This window comes from Trichosurus vulpecula, chromosome 8 (genome assembly GCF_011100635.1).
Source record: "Trichosurus vulpecula isolate mTriVul1 chromosome 8, mTriVul1.pri, whole genome shotgun sequence".
Taxonomy (NCBI): Eukaryota; Metazoa; Chordata; class Mammalia; order Diprotodontia; family Phalangeridae; genus Trichosurus; species Trichosurus vulpecula.
This window is the reverse complement of record NC_050580.1, coordinates 153,205,215-153,222,088: the sequence shown is the minus strand read 5'-3', so window position 1 is coordinate 153,222,088 and position 16,874 is coordinate 153,205,215.

The window sequence follows — 16,874 nt, the reverse complement described above, 5'->3', positions numbered from 1 at the left end:
TTCTGGACCATTCAGGTATATTCATTATTTTCTTTGAAATCATGAATTCTGCCTTAATGATATATGCCTCCAGCTTAAGTGATCTCTAAGGTCCTACTCCATATTCCATATTCCATGGGTTATGAGCTCTCATTCTTCCCTTTCCCAAACTTCCTGTTTCAGTTAAACTGAATTACTACTATTTACTCCTTCCTCTGCCCCCATCATTCTGTTCTCTCCTGGCTTCATGCTTTTGTTCACAACAACTGCCTGGAATCAAAGGCAAGTTTAGATACATCCTAATGTTCCAATAGCCCCTTTCTGTAGTGGAGTTGCCTAGGATCCAGAACCCTCAAGGAACAGGAATACTTTCCCAGTCTCTGGGGAGATATTGCTCACCAGGCCCCCATCCTCCATCCCTTCCCACCAACACTATAGATTTTCACCTGCCAGGAGTTAGGCGGTGCAGTAGATAGAGTGCCAGTCCTGGAATCAGCAAGACTCATCTTCCTGAATTCAAATCTGGGCTCAGACACCTACTAGCTGTGTGGCCCTGGGTGAATCAAGTAACCCTGTTTGCCTCAGTTTTCTCATCTGTAAAATGAGCTGAGTGAATGACAAAACACTCTAGTATCTAGTCACAAAGAATAGGACATGACTGAAATGACTGAACCACAACAACATTCTTGCTATGTTCACATATCGAATTTGCTTCCCCTCTACTGTTTCCGGAAAACTTCTACTCAAGAGGAAGAAAGAGGCATTTCTGGTGACTTAGCTGTCCCACAGTCTGGGGCCTCTCAAGACCCTCTTCCAGACTCTGCAGCATTACCTCTCCTTCTCCCGGGGAGAGCCCAGGTTTTGTCAGGCTGTGTATCTTCCTCCTTCTCATCCCCAGGAAGTAGATTGTATCCAGATTTTTGAGGGGCTTTGAATGCTAGGATGAGGACTTTGTACTTTCTTTGGGAGGCAGTGAGGAGCCGCTGGAAGTTTTTTAGGCAGAAAAGTCACATGATCAAAGGGCAGTGGTATGTAGGATGTATTGGAGAGTGTTGGAGAGGTAGGAAAGAGGAAGAACAGTTGGGATTGTGCTTAGGCACCAATCCAGGGACTCGAGATCAGGAAAAAATTGACTAGACCTTTTCCCCTTTGCCTATTCTGGTCACTTTGTTTTTCATGGCTCAGCCTTAGTAAGAGTCTGTGAGGCTTTGGATGGTATGGGCTAGGAAAGCAGAAAAGTTAACATTTAGAAATTTTAAAAGCTGTTTCTCTAGTTATTAGTCCTTAAACTCTACTGCCCATTCTTCAAGGCAAAGTGAGGTCCTAGGGGAGCAGGATCTACTCAGAAAGGTGCTAATTTAGCTATGAGGATAAGGCTATAAAAGTTGTTTTTATTTTAGGGTAAGGGGCAAGATTTGATTAAAAGGAGATTTTGCATTGTAAAAAAAAAAGTATCAATTATTTAAAAATTAAATTTAGTTAAATTTTAATTTCTTTACTTTAATACATAAAAACAATGCCCTTTATGATTGAATATAATAAATGCTTAACTGAAAAGAAGAAAGAGAGAACAGAAAAGAAGAGGAGAGGCAAATGGGAAGAGAAGAGAGGGAAGAGGAGAGAAGAGAATATGAGAGGAGATGAGCGGAGAAGAGCAGAGGAGAGGAGAGGAGAAAGGGAAGAGAAGAGAGGAGAAGAGAAGAGAAGAGAAGAGAAGAGAAGAGAAGAGAAGAGAAGAGAAGAGAAGAGAAGAGAAGAGAAGAGAAGAGAAGAGAAGAGAAGAGAAGAGAGGAGAGGAGAGGAGAGGAGAGGAGAGGAGAGGAGAGGAGAGGAGAGGAGAGGAGAGGAGAGGAGAGGAGAGGAGAGGAGAGGAGAGGAGAGGAGAGGAGAGGAGAGGAGAGGAGAAGAGAAGAGAGAAAAGGAGGCAGAGAGGGAGGGGAGGGGAGGAGAAGGAGAGGAGACTTCTTGGGTGCCTACCCTAAAGAAATGCCCTGCCAATACCCATACCTGGAATGGAATCCCGGGCTCTCATTACTGAAGTTTCTCCCTTCCTTCAAGGTGTAATTTAGGTATCACCTACCCTGTGAAGCCTTATCTAACTCCTTCCTCCCTCCCCTCTCTGCCAGATGAAAACAATCTCTCGCTTCTCAGATTTCTCAAAGGATTTTGGACTTTGGACCTCATCTTTGCAGTTATCACAGTTTCCATTAACCCAAAGTTATTTGTGTAGGCTGTCCTTTTATTCCTCTATTACACTGTGAGCTGATATAAAGGGAGTCCTCTATAGAGAGCTGCTAAATGCCCTAATGCAAATCACCCCCAAATTTTGTAGTGGGGGGATCTTCTTAAATTAGCATCAGGAGCAGCTTTAAAGAGGGACAGAAATCACACAAGAGAGCCTTCAAATGAATGAATGAATGAATGAATGAATGAATGAATGAATGCATTTTAAAGTGTTAAGTACTTGATATGTGTAAATAATATGCACTGAGTGCTGGGGATACTACAAGGAAAGGAAGACAGTCCCTGCTCTCAAAGAGCTCACACGCTTAACTGAGGAGACAACACACATATAGAAGGTTTCAGCTGCAAGTCAGGTGGAAGGTCCCATGATCCTTAGGGTTCCACAGCAAAGCAGATGGTTATGCTTCTTTAATGGAATTTCCACTAATAAAATCCCATCATTTTCTGGTGTTCAACTACTTGACAGTGCCAAGAACTTTGGCGACCAGGACTTTTCTTTTCTGGGTCTTTGGTATCTGGTTCCTAAAGGAACAATTGCCAGGCTGAATCTTCAAAGGGACTGCTTTCCAAGATGATGGTTGTGGGCACTGGTCTGGAAGATTGGTATTCCCAAGGCTCTTGGGTTCAGAGTACTAGGCTGCCCCCACTGTGGTTGAAGGAGAGATGGTGGTTAAGGCAGTGAGCAGTTTCATTTACCTGGCACAACAGGAGGCCGTTGCCTTCTTTTTCTCCCTCAGGGTTCCTTTCTGCTTGGGCTAGGGTGGCTTGTCTGCTCTGCAGTGGCAATCAGTTGGTTGCCATTTAGTGGTGAGGGTTGGCCCCTTCTCCACAGGAGTTGCTTCCCCAGACTATGGCTGTAAGGGTTGGGCTGGAGGTGGGATCGTCGATTTGGGGAAGAGGGCATCCTGACACTCTCAGGATTCTTGTGTTTATCTGCCTGTTGGTCAACCATTGTTGCTGCTGGTGGTGAGAAAGATGGACCCTTCACCACAATGATTTCTTCCCTCACCGATGGCTTTTAGAGCTGCACTGGAAACAGCTTGAGAAGAGTATGTGGGTTAGTGTTTGGGAGCGGACTACAAGTAAATTTCAAAGTTCAACTATAGTGACTGGCCTATTTTAGGAGCCAGGTAGCCTAACTAACTAACAACAATAACATTTATATAGCGCCTACTGTATGCTAAACGCTGTGCTAAGTGCATCACAAATATCTCATTTGACCCATACAACCCCGGGAGGTGGGTGTGATAATTATTCCAATTTTACAGATGAGGAAAGTGAGGCAAACAGAGGTTAAGTGACTTATCCACGGTCAACAGCTAGCAAGTTTCTGAGGCTGGATTTAAACTCAGTTCTTCTTGACTCCAGGACCAGCACTCTACCTACTGTGCCACCCAGCTGCCCCATCTATTTCTCTGCTCTTTTCACTGAGTTTTGTTCTGTTCTCACTTTTAGAAATGAAATGTCACGTTATCATTTTAGAAAGGCAGCATGGTGGTAGTGGCTAGAAAGCTGTCCTGGGAGGCAGGAAGTCCTGGATTAAAATTCCATTTCTGACATACACAGGCCACATGACCTTAGGCAAGTCACTTCTCACTGTTTTAAGCAACTCTCTAAGACTCTACGTTAGCAAGAAGGTGTTGACCTGCTTTGGTAGAGGAAGTGTCCTCATTAGGAAGATCTCCACACCAATGAAAGCTCAGGCTTAATTTCTATTGCTTCATTTTAAATTGCCCATTATTTTTAACCTCATAAGCCACTTCAAATACTTTTTGGAAATTCATAGAACATAAAATTTTTGGGTCTAGACCCATTATGAGAGTTCCCAATGTGGAAACTCCCACACATGGCAACTCTTTTGTAACTTTGTCCTAGAGAACTGCCCAGGGGCTAACAAACTAAGTGGCTTGCTCTTCATCACACAGTACTGGCCAGCAGCATGAACTGAACTCTTCCTAATTCCAAAGACAGAGTGCTACCTTTTAGAATATGGATGATAAACACATGAAGTAATTGATGGATATATGGATGAATGAATAAATTCATGGATGAAGGATTTAAAAAACTATATATATATACACATATATATGTATGTATGTGTAGATATATATGTATATATATATTTATATATATATGTATATGTATATATATATATATATATGTATATATATATATATTTACGTGCCTGGATGTTTTTTGTTTGTTGGTTTGTTTTTTTAGCACTAGCCGGCAAGAATCCTCCTCCTCCTTCCCACTACTATCTTTCTGAGTTGAGGTCCTTACCTCCGGTTCTTTTTTTCTGTTTTTTTTGAGGGGGGAGGGCAGGGCAATTGGGGTTAAGTGACTTGCCCAAGGTCACACAGCTAGTAAGTGTGTCAAGTGTCTGAGGTCACATTTGAACTCAGGTCTTCCTGACTCCAGGGCCGGTGTTCTACTCACTACCTCTCTACTACTTAACAATGCATAAACCCCACAAATGCTAAGCCTGGGAAAACTGTCCTGATTTACAGTAACCTGTGAAAGACTCTCCTAGAAAGATACCATCCCACACTCCAAAATATTTCCCTTATAAGCCCTAAAATTCCTTCTCCACATAGCCTGTAATTTTTACTATTGGAGATTACATCTTTCCTAATGCCATGCCATGCTATGCCTTCTTTTAAAAATGTAAATACTCCTAAATTAACACATTAAACTACTAAGGGTCTTTAATAATCAATATAGATTAATGCATCAGTTTATTTTCTTATTTCATTTTCCTTTTTTAATGAACAAAAATCTATTTTCTCTCCTCCTTCCAAATATACATAGTCCAGCAAATTGACCATAACCAAAAAATGACTTGCAACCTGAGTCCATCACTGCTCTATCAGGAGGTGTGTAGCATGTTGCATCATGGATCCTCTAGAATTGTGACTGGTTATTGCATTGATCAGAGTTCTCAAGTCTGTTGGAGTTGTTTATCTTTATATTATCGTTATCACATAAACTGTTCTTCCTATCTCTCTCTCTGAAATGCTTCTTTAGTCATGTTTTTATAGCACAATAGTATTCCACTATACTTACATACCATGATTTGTTTAGCCATTCCCTAATTGATAGTCACCTCCTTAGTTTCCACTTCTTTGCCACTACAAAAAGAGCTTTAGTTTATTTTCTTGTCAAACAAGGAAGTCTTTGATCATCCAAAGGTACTGAATGTCTGTGAATAGGTGGAGTGCTAAGATGAGGGATTCAAGGAACAGAAAGAGGAGATAGGAGGTAGACTTTGCCAACCACCCAAATGCTACATCTGAACATTCTTCACTAATTGTTTCCAGGAACTGACTACAACTACCTAACTGAAGTCAATTGAGAGGGTAGGATTTGGGGTTACTTGTCACAAAACCAGGAGATTTCTAGCTTACAAAATGATGATGATGGTGATGATGATGATGATGACGATGGTGATGGTGATGACAATAGCTCACATTGACAAGGCACTTTATGGTTTACAAAGAACTTTTCTCACAACAACTATCTGAGGTTGATAGTAAAATTATTATTCTCACTTTACAGAAGAAGAAACTGAGTCCCAGGTTAAGGAACTTTCTTGAAGCCACATAGCTAGTAACTGGCACTGAGACTTCAACTCAGATCCACTGTACGATACTTATCTCCAAGATGATTTAGTGAATATCCTTGTAGGCACACAGTACTCAATTAATGTTGTTGTTTGTCCTTTGTTTTTGAAGAAGACCAACAACATTACCGGGTGATGTCTTGACTTGCGTGTGAATTGGATTTAAGTGAGACAGAGTTGCACCAAGTCATCAGCCTCACTCTCTCTTCTGATGTCATCAAAGTCCAGTGGCAAGACAAAAGCCAAGATGACTTGAGATGGACCAGCATGCAGTGGATGACCTTGGTGTCTTTAATGCCTGACCAAATTGTAAGCATGCTAAGGGACTGCCTCAGTCTCCTTCCTGGCCATTGGGACAAACTGTTCTCATCTGCCCATTCCACCAGGGAAGTCTTCACATGCTTGAGGTAGACAACCCACTAACTTACCAAGGGGTTTGAGACCTGTTGATTACCCTCAAACTGGTTTGGCCCACCTGCCAAGATGGTTTTACTGGGGTATGGCCAATGGGCACGCTATAGCTTCTTGGAGTCACAAGTGAGAGTTAGGTGACAGATAGAAACTAAAGGTGGATGAGCACCCATGAAAATGTTTCAGTGAGCCTCCAGACCAGAGGTACTAGTTCTCCTTGAATACCCCATGTTAATAATGACTTGTTCAATGAATATCTTCCTTAAACCATTTCAGTGCTTAGTGACTTCTCTTCTGAATTTATTATCTGTAACTCTTCATTTGGCACTGGCACATACTTGGTACATGACCTTGTAATGTTGATTATATTGCTTGTCTTTTCACATGTTGATTTTCAACATTTCACATGTTTCTGTTTTATTTGTGTTAGTTCAATTCATTCAACAAGCATTTATTAAGGGCCTGTGACTGGAATACGACCCACCCCAGATGATGTAGTCCCCAAAGTCCCAAACTGTAACCCCAGGGTGTTAATAAGGTGCTAAACTCAGTCAGCAGAGTTACCTTCCCTCTAATTCTTTTACTGAACACCTCTCTGATTGAGTCAAGAAGGGAATAGCTGGATTGTCTGAGAAAGCAAATTAGCCAGGCCTCTGGGATAGCATTAGAGACTGGAATTTCCCTATGGAAACTCCATCCAGAGAGCAAAAGCCCTTTACCAAATTGGGCTGTCACCTTCTCAGCAACTTAAACAGTCTTGCCTAGAGCATGGAGAGGGTAGGGATTTACCTAGGATTGCAAAGCCAGTGTATGTCCAAGGCAGGACTTGAAATGAGGTCTTTCTGGCCTCTGGGGACTTTAAACAGCCAAGCCCCAAAGAACTTGAAACAGTCAAGGCTTGAAGCCATTGGGAAGTAAATGTGCTGAAGGGAGAGAGGAAGGATTTTTCTCTCACCCTCCTCCTTTGTCTTCTGGTCATAGCCTCTGCCAGTGGACCAGAGACAACAGATTTTGAAAAAAGAAGATTTTTTTATCATCTTCCCCCCTGCGTGTGCTGGGCATGCTTTATACATAATAAGCACCCAATAAATGTTTTCAAATGAATTGATGGATGGATGCGTAGGACCTAAATGTATAGGATTAAGAGCCATTCTCTATTATAGGGGTGGGGGACCTGCAGCCTTGAGGCCACATATGGCCCTCTAGGCCCTCAAGTACAGAGCTTTGACTGAATCCAAACTTCACAGAACAAATCCCCTTAATAAAAGGATTTGTTCTGTAAAACTTGGACTCAGTATACAGGCTGAACCCAAGGACCTAGAAGGCCACATGTGGCCTCAAGGCCACAAGTTCCCTACCTATACATAGATAAGAGGTCAAAGGTTATGAGTAGGCTATACACAAACTATCAACCATTTGAAAAAGTGTTTATAATCAAAACTAGTCAGAAAAATGAAAGTTAAAACAATTCTTATAAATCTTACCTTATGCCCATCAAGTAGACAAAGAGAATAAAAGATGAAAAAATTTAGTGTTGTCAGGGATACGTAAAAATGGTCATGGTGTTTCCCTGCTGGCAGAGTTGTGGCTCAGTTGGTCCATTTAGGAAAAACATATGGAATTACATAAAAAAATTGTGAAAAAAATTCTGCCCTTGATCTTGATCAAGTGATTCCACTATTAGGTTTATATCCTAAGGAGGTTGTTAACAGAAAGGAAAGACCCAACTGTACAAAAAAATACCATAGAAACACTTTGTAATAGCAAAAAACGCAACAAAACTAGAAACACATTATGTGCCTAGCAATTGTGGAATGACTGAATAAATCATAGTGTATGAATGTAATGGAATATTATTGCCCCATAAGGAATGGCAAATTACAAAGGATACTAAGAAATATGGGAAGATTTATAAGAAGTGATACAGAGAGAAGAAAGCAGAACTGAAAGAAGAATGTACAAAATAACTCCAACTATGCAAATCAAGCAACATTAGACAGCAGCAAAGCAGTTCAACAAGCACTTATGAAATACCTATCATATTTGGGGCACAGAGCTAGGCCCTTCAATCACTTTAATTTATCCTAAGGGCTTTGTCATTCCCAGAGCTGAATAAACCTACTTCTCCCTGCCATCCTCCCTCCCCATCTCCATCTCTTCCACCTCTCCCCTCCCCACATCCTTCTCTTCCCTCCCCTTGTGGTGATAGCTCAGGAGGCCAAGGGACTGGGCTGGCCCTGAGCTGAATGAGCATGTGATAGTGTGGGCACAGAATGCGTGTGTTCTGTATAGGCAACCAGGCATGACCACAGTCTCCCATCCTCCAGTCCCCTCCTGTGAGCACATGCTGTATATACTGACAGTTTCCTTATCTCACTTTCTGCTGGTTGCTGCTAGTAGAGATTCTTTTTGTTAATCCAATAACTCAGGTGAACTTGGTAGCATTGTGGGTCTTTGGTTATTGATCAAATAAGTTCATCCATCTCTTCATCCATGCAAATTTATTAATTATTATTTTGTTTTTTTCTTGCTTCTTGGTCAATGCCTCTTTCAAAATACATTTCGTTGATAATTTTTAGAACTTATTCCTATCTAAATCCTACTCATATGTGGAAAGACTTGCACAAAATAATGAAGAATGAAAAGAGCAGGACCAAGAGAACATTGTATATACTTACAGCAATATTGTTTGAAGATTAACTATGAATGACTAAGCAATTCCGAGTATTATAAATATTCAAATCAACTGAAAAGGACCTCTGAAGGAAGATGTTATCTACCCCCAAAGAAAGAACTGATGCATAGAAGTATGCATAGTATGGTTTTATAGACACACATACACACACATGTATGTGTGTATACATGCATGTATACATATTTATATATACATACATAAGTGTGTATATGTAACACATGTGTATATATACATATATAAACACATACATATATGCGCGTGTGTATTTGTCTGTGTACAGTGGTGGCCTTCTCTAGTGGGCAGGGAGGGAGACAGTTTGGAGCTTAAAATATAACAAAAAGAAAGAAAGAAAGAAAGAAAGAAAGAAAGAAAGAAAGAAAGAAAGAAAGAAAGAAAGAAAGAAAGAAAGAAAGAAAGAAAAATCCTACCCATCCTAAATGGTCAAAGGATGGGAAGAGACAATTTTCAAAGGAGGAAACACACATTGTTAATAATCCCTTGGAGAAAAGTGCTTACCCCTACTAATGAACAAAGGTACAAAGAAAAACAACCTTTAGGTACCATCACATACCCATTACGGGCGAAATTGATGAAAAGTAAGGAAACATGATGCTGTCAGGATTGTGAAGGAACAGCTATACTCACCCACTGTTGGTGGAATTGGAAATTTTAGAAGCTTCTTGGAGAGCCAGTGTCAACATACAGTCAAAGTTACTAAAATAATCATACTCTTTGACCCAATAATTTCATTGTTGGAAATACAACCTAAAAATATTATTTAAAAAAATTTTAAAGGAACTATCTGCATAAAGACTTCCATAGCAAGAGCATATGTAAGACTCTGAAGGACTCACGATAAAAAAAAGTGCTCTCCACTTCCAGAGAGAGAACTGGTCAACTCTGAGTACAAATTGAAATATTATTTTTTCACTTTCTTTATTTTTCTAGCTTTTTTCTTGAAACATAGCTAAGGTGGAGATATGCTTTGCATGATTTCACATGCATGATTGATATCATATTGCTGGCCTTCTCAATGGCTGGGGAACAGACTGGAGGAGGGATAGAATTTGGAACTCAAAATAAAAGAATGTTAAAAATAAATAAATAATGATTTTTTTTTTAAAAAAGCATACGTAAGCACAACTCTCCAGTCTCCCCCTGTTTGAAAAAATCTAACTAGCCATTGAGAGGAATATTTAAATAAATTGCATTACACTAATATATTTAATGTACTAGAATATTATAATACAATTAAGACCAACAAGTATGGAGAAACAAAAGGAAATCTGGAAAAGCTTTTTGAAATAATTCAAAAGTGGGGGAAAGAAGCATAAGAATGGAATATATACTAAAGGAGGAAGGAAACAAGCAATTTATTAATGCCTACTATGGGCCACTTGACAGGAAGGAAAAATCTAACCGTATAAAAATATCATAGAAACACTTTGCAATAGCAAAGGCAAAAACAAAGACAAAAGCAGCTCTAGAAACACATTACATGTCTAACAATTGGGAAATGACTGAATAAATCATGGTGTATGAATGTAATAGAATATTACTGCCCCACAAGGAATGGCAAATTACAAAGAATACTAAGAAATGTGGGAAGATTTATAAGAAGTGATGCAGAGAGAAGAAAGCAGAACTGAAAGAAGAATGTACAAAATAACTCCAACTATGCAAATCATGCCACATTAAACAGCAAAAAAGCAATTCAGCAAATATTTATGAAACATCTATCATGGGGTAGCGAGGCCACATGTGGCCTCAAGGCCGCAGGTTCCCCACCCTGCATTCTATCATATTTGGGGCACAGGCACTGTGCTAAGCATTTTACAAATATGTTATCTCATTTGATCCACCTAACAACCCTGGGAGGTAGGAGCTAGTATTATCACTATTTTACAGTTTAGGAAACTGAGGCAGACAAAAGTTATGTGACTTGCCCAGAGTCATACAGCCAGTGAGTATCTGAGGCTGGATTTGAACACAGATCTTTCTAAGTACCCCCTCCACACACACACACACACACACACACACACACACACACACACACACACACACCTAAGTCCAATAGTCTTTTTACTATACCGCCTAGCTGCCTTTAATCCTTATTCTTTGTACACCTCTTTGGCACTTAGCACTTGCTACTCTGTGTTATGAATTCCGTGTGCACATGTTTATATGTTATCTCCACAGCTTGACACAGTTTCATTTCAATGCTCAACGTCTTCACAAGATATTGCAGTTTACTGTAGGGTCAGCCAGCACAAGCCTAGAACCACAGACTCTTATAGCAAGTGGGATCTCAGAGATAATTGAGTCCAACTACCTCATCTACTGCCGCTCTGAGAATGGAAATGGCATGTCCAAGATGGCACAACAGCTACTATTAGAATGGGGACTAGAACTCTGGTCTCCTAAATACCAGTCTTTCCTCCCAACCTCTCAGGTTACTTAGGACTTTCTGGTCTGGAGGTTTATTGGTTCCAGTTACAAAACTATGGTCAATTAAATCCCAGCTCAAAACTCTCAGCGCATCTTGATCAGGTTTCTTCTAAGTCAGTTAACGTGTATTTTCTGGCAGGTAGGTGGTACAGTGGATAGAAGACTGGACTTGGGGGCCAGAAAGAACTGAGTTCAAATCCAGGCTCAGGAACTCCCTAGCTGACCCACTTCACCTCTGTCTGCCTCAGTTTTCTCAACTATAAAATGGGAATGATAAAACACCTACCTCACAAGGTTGTCGTGAAGATCAGATGATATTCGTAGCGGTCAGCACAATTGCCTAGCACATAGTGTCATTGTTCAGGTTTTCTTGGAATGGTTTGCCATTTCCTTTTCCAGCTCATTTTACAGATGAGGATACTGAGGCAAACAGGGTTAAGTAAATGGCCCAGGACTGCACAGCAAATAAGTGTCCGAGGCCAGTTTTGAACTCACAAAGATGAGTCTTTCTGACTCCAGACTGGGTGCTCTATCCACTGTGCCATCTAGATGCACATAGTAGATAATTAATAAATGCTTATTCTCTTCCTTTCCCTCCCCTGACAGGTTCCAGGCGCCTTATAGCTTATAACAGAGTGTACTGCTTCCCTTTCAAAGTTTCCCCTGCTTTCTCCTCTGCTAGTTTCTAATACTTTCCCAATGTCTGTCCCTCTTTCATCCCATCCCAGCTCCATAAAATACAACTTAGTGGATGGTCTTTAAGAATTGTTATGGCAGAAAAAGCCCATCACACTGTGGCCAACTTGGAAATAAGCTTCTATAAACAGGTGTCTTCAGGCATTAGGCATCTCCAGGATTGTACTTGAAGTTTTTCATGATTGTTGGGAGCTGTCAGTTGCTTGTCATCTGCTAGCATAGCTTTGGAGAGCCCAGGGTCACCTCTATGCCACCAGGAGGCATTCTTCTCTTAAGGATCAACAGGTAACAGGAGTGGGATTGCTTGTCTCTAACTCAGTGCTCCTTGGAGATAGTCTAGGTGGCACAGGATAGAGAACCAGATCTGGAGTCAGGAAGACCTTAATTCAAAACCAGCCTCAGTCACTCCCTAGCTGAGTGACCCTGGGCAAGTCACTTCACCCGTTTGCTTTAGTTTCCACATCTATAATTGGGGGTAATCATAATGGCACTTAACTCCCAGGGTCATTGTAAGTATCAAACGAGATAATATTTGTAAAGTTCTCAGCATAGTGCCTGGCAAACAGTAGGTGCTTAATAAATGCTTGTTTTCTTTCTTCCTGTCCTATTCCAGGTATTTTGAGTACCCAGTCCATTACCACCAACACAAAGACCAAGGAGAGAAAAAAGGGATTTTTCTTCTACAATAAGAGCCATTATGTAGTAATCGAAAGAGCGCCACGCAGGAAGTCAAAGAAATCTGAGCTTCTGTCCCAGCTAAGGCACTAATGTGATGTGAACAAATCAAGCAGGACATTGTATTAAATAATCACTGTCCTATCCAATGCTCTGATTCTTTGGGATGAGCCCAGCCTGGATTTCTTCGCAGATCAAGTTTTTAAACCAGTCATTGGAATAAAAGACACTGCCTTCGTTGCCTGACCCATCCGTGCGTGCCCTTAAGGATAAGAATTTCAAATGGAAAAAGGGATTGAGGAAGGGGAAGAGATATTTTGGGTTAGATCTACCTTGTTTGTTCCACACCCCCCCCCAAAAAAAGGAGAAATGACCTTCCCATGGTCTCAAAGCTAATGAATGCCAGATCCAGGACTCGATCCCAAATCTCCTGAGCTCAAATATAGTCCTATTTCCCCTATTCCATATGGCTTCCCTGGTATAACCAGAGGGGCATCAAGAGACTGCATGCCTGACCTTGAATAGCTCCACCTTCTCCTGCCTCTCCTGCTACATCTCTGTAGTAATCCAGAAGTGGATTGAACACTGAAGGATTTGAAGCCTTCCTCAGGCTCTAGTTGAGGGGCCCTAGGCAAATCATTTAACCCTTTTGAGTCTCAATTTCTTCCCAAGGAAAATGGGGATATTAACAGCACCTACCTTGTGATGAAATTGAATGAAATAGGGTAATGTATGTAAATTGTTTTGCACATCTTAAAGCAATATATAAATGTCAGCTATTATTATTATCACTACTACAGTCCTCGCATAAGTTGTATTTAATTCATCTTAGCGTAGTACATAGATAAAGCCCCAATTCTGGGGTAGCTAAGTGGTGCAGCGGATGGAGTGCCAGGTCCAGAGTCAGGAAGATTCATCTTTATGAGTTTAAATCTGATCTCTGTCAACTGGACCGAACCAGCCTCTAACCTGTGGATGGCCAGCGCTGAACAGAGCAGGCCGGAGACAGGAGAGTCAGGAATCAAACAGAAGTTTAATAGGTTGCAAGCAAGGATACATGTGCCAGGGCCCCACCCCTAATGGGGGGACCCGAGGCCGTGTGGGGAGATCTTAATATTTATACTAATGGTTGTGCAGTGAGCTATAGCCTTGACAATGAGGATTAACAGCAACACTGTGACAAGTTTGATTACTAGCAGAGCTTCATGACCAGAACTTGTCCAAGCTTGTCTGGTGCTTGTCTGAGCTCAGAGAACACCGGGTGCTGGTCAAAGCAATACAATAATTATGTGATTTTGCCAGAGGGTGAGATGATCCAGAGAGTGAGTGCAAAGGATTGTTGTTATTCCAAGCTCAGCTTGCTCGCTGGGCCTTAGCTCTGGAAAACAGGCTGTCTCCTAATGTCTTGATACTTCCCCCTTTAGGCCAAAAGGAGAGGGTCAAAAAGAACCTCTACCCTTCTGGCCAATAAAGGAGAGGCAGGTATAAGCCAAGATACTACTAGAGGCCAGTTGGGCCAGAAAGAGCATTTTTATTCCAGGAGGTCAGTTCCTTGAGGAGACCTATTGGGGAAGTATGTCCCAGGTATCATTGCTAGCCATTGTTTGTTTGCAAGCAGAAAAGGGGGAGGAGGCAAGAATGTAGAGGAAGAAAATGCCAACACACACTTAAATCTGGCCCTCGGTGGTTGGGTACATAACAAAAGGGAAGAGGACGGTATACCCAGCCCTCATCCAGAATCTTGGGACAGCTGTCTTGTCTGGGTGTTAGCTGCTTCTGGGTCCATACTAGATGAACCTTGAGGTCCCTGGAGGGTTCTGCTGTCCACTCAGGAGCAGGAGCATTCTTCAGATGATCTAGAAGTACACACCCACAAGTTTGACAGCTGTGGGAGCAGTCAGAAGAACATGCTAGGGGCCCTTAGAAATAATAATTTATAGACAATTGTAAGAAAATTTCTTGCATCAGTCTTTGAATCTGAGTTTCTGGTCAGCGCAACATAGGTCCTTGGTTAAAGGCACGTAGAGATGGTCCAGTTTCCCAGTCACACAGGGCTAGATTCAAATGATGCAATAAAGTTTTTCATAAATTCATAATCATAATCATATTAAATCAGGCCACATCAATGTCACATTACAGATCAAACTACTTAGAGGGCTCACAATGGACTAGTTTTGAGGAGAGAGATTTGCATGTCACCAAGGTAACCAAAAAAAACTTAAACATAAACATTTTGAAACTAAAGACCAAAGCAATGCAATAATTACCACCAATATTAATTAACATCAAGTCTCCTTGTATCCTAGTAACTCATTCTCAATGTCTATTTAACCAGCACATTTTGAGTCCCAGCTGTCTCACGTAGTTATCTGGTCCCTAGATATTTTTTTGTGGACAATAGGTTTTATTCTCAGGACAGCTCTAAAGGGGGGTCTGCTTTCCTGGTTCCAAATCTATAGGTTCCTAGATAATTCTGACTTAATATAATTTAGTAAATTTGATTCTTCAATCTTGAAACTTCAGAGAATTTCGGTTTATATGCCATTTGTTGTTTCTGTCCTAACCTAAATTCTGTACCTATAGAAGAATCTTTTAAAAATTTATGAGGGTCCAACTGCAAAATGAACTCTTCTGCCCTATAAGATTATCAGGCAGATACCTTTAAAATGGGAAAATAATTTCACTTTCTTTACCATTGTCAACACAATTTATGTGTAAAATCCTTTTGAGAACTTATTAATACTCAAAGCCTGGATTTCTATAATAGATAAATTTTGGAAGTCAATTATATACATCTATATATAGTTCTTAGAGAAAACAGTCTAATCCTATTGCTTTTCTCAAAATTTACTATTCCACTTATTTAGAAAACTTTTTGTGTTACATCTTCGTGTTATTACTTTGTCTAATCATTTCTCCCAGGAGGATATTATCTTTATATTATGATTTGGCCACAAGCACAGGTTAAAATTGTAAGATGTTCATACTAGCATTCTATTATGGTAACTCAGAGATGTTCCAGGATCAATCTATTATTTAATAGATTTAGTGTTGTACTTACAAAACTTGATTATAGAATTCGGCTGTAAAAGGAAAAAGAGGGACATAGTTAAAACAATGTCATATATCATGATAGAGGGAAAAACTCCCTTAGCTCTGTTTGATTACAGGCATGAGTCATATCTGACAGCCAATCATCTAATCACAGGATATCAAAAGCAAGGCTCAGAATTAACCAAGTGGGGAAATTTCCTTTTCTGAAAGGAAATAACATAATGGGGAAATAGATTCAGGAGGATCCTACCTTGGGCTGTGCCAAAATCATCCCCCAAACTTTTCCCAGGTATAGTCATCCAGCTTTAGCAGTTCCACACTGCAGCACATACCATTTTCCACAAATGGCTTCATGACAATTCAGTTATCAAAGCTCAAAACAACGGTGAATTACAGTCCCAAGATTTTTTACCATAAATAGCAAAATTTCACTAACCTTTACTTATAAATTAAAACTACCCATATCCTGGAGCTTCAGATATACAGCAAATACCTGATAGTTGACTCATCATTAATATGTTGAAGCTACATCTTTAAGCCACCACATATACACATAATAGCCAAGAATTTCAACTGAAAATTTGCTATTATATATCATTATTGCTATCTGTCTTATAACAAAAGATAGCTCATTAAATATTTAATGGTTTTCAAATATCTATTTTATTACATTCTTTTAAAAGCCCAATTCATGTGTAACAGTATCTAGATTAGAAAGTTGTTTTGTTAACAGCATTTCTGTTATAATGGTCTCTCAAATTTCACAATATAAGAGATTATAATTACATATAATCATTATAAGTTACAATATCATGTAACTTCATATGACATCAATTGCATTTCCAAATTATCCCATATAAAAAATCATTAATCTTATCACCTTTGGCATTTCAAACCCACTTTAGAGTTATCAGGCATGGAACAATTACATTCAATTAAAGAAATAATAATAATGTAGTGCTTAGCATACACCAGTCACTGTGTTAAGCACATTACAATAATTATACCATTTTGATCCTCACAACAGCTGTGGGATGTGGGTATCATTAT